Consider the following 1,417-nt stretch of genomic DNA (forward strand, 5'->3'; position numbering starts at 1 on the left):
GAATGTACTTGCCGCATTAAAGGTGGCGAGAAGAGCAGTACAGGCGTATAATGGTGTCTATAAATGTCACGTATGTTGTAAAGTATTCGACAGAAAGGGATTACTGCAACAACACATGTCACAACATACTACGAAAACTTCAGTAGTACGGACATAGCGACAAAAGAGGAACCAAGAAGAAGAACAAGAAAAGTAGTTAAAAACTGTCCACATGTCGCAGTGGTGTCCAAGAAGCATTCCATATATGGCTGGTTCGTTGAATACGCACATCTGCCTCAAACATCCTGAAAAGCAAAGTGATGTGACACAACAAACGGAAATGCAGCATAGGGGCAGCGAAGATTGACAGGAGCAAGCACCACAAGTATACGATTATCTCCGCCGCAAACAGGTGTATAAAATCAAAACCTAGCTCACCAGACATAAGTGCATACCGGGGCAATGTAAAGGGGAACTAAGCACACCTGTACAGAAAGTACTGTCGGAGAGAGAAGCATGTAAGATATGCGGTAATGAATATCACCACAGCTGGAACTTAAGCCATATGACTGCAAGATACCACGGGCATGATACCTCACTCATAACCCAGACGATGAAAAGAAGAGTGACGAAGGAGATATCAAAGTTGGAAGCAAAGGAAGAAACTGCCGGCAACAACAACACTGAAGATGACAATAAGCCACTACTTTATGTTTGCGACAAATGGAAGAGGAGTTTAAAAAGCAAGGCATGGTTAGCACGCCGCAAGTGCGTGAGCGGTGAGAACGCGGACACAAAAAAAGTGAGAGAGTAAACAATCCCCATATAGAAACTACTCTACAAGACACCAGTACCAAAAATAGATTGAAGCGCGGCCCTATAGATAGAACACTCCCCAACTCAGACTTGTCACACGCACAAAATAAACTTGAGCTCCACGACAAGAAAGAGAAAAAGAGAGACCGAGCATGAAACTCCAGCAAATGAGAAGGAAATATTTTAATCACGAGAGAGGAGCCGAAGAACAAACGGCATAAGGGCTTGAGGGCGTACAGAGAACCCTTGTAGAGAGTTTGCATGTTGAAGGTGTAAGAACACATACATGTCCTGGTGCACAGTAGTATGGCATACCAGGACACACAACAAAAATGCAATAACTGTCAAGGGGAAGCGTGAATAGGGGCCCCTTGAAATCACGTCACCGACCCTTCTCGTGCACCAAGGCCCACACTGCTCAAAGGTATGTGCACAAAAGCAATATCTAGCAACGCACCTCCAAGCAGCACACAGGCAGGCACGTGGCTCTGATATGCAAAAGGAAATAAAAGAAAAATGTAAAGAAACATCGGATCACCTGTTACAGTATCCGGCTTTGAGTAAACTCAGGTCAGATCATGAAGTGGACAGTCTGAAAGGGGAAGACATATACTTTAGTGTT

Source organism: Trypanosoma equiperdum (assembly GCF_001457755.1).
Source record: "Trypanosoma equiperdum strain OVI genome assembly, contig: ctg_257, whole genome shotgun sequence".
Lineage (NCBI taxonomy): Eukaryota > Euglenozoa > Kinetoplastea > Trypanosomatida > Trypanosomatidae > Trypanosoma > Trypanosoma equiperdum.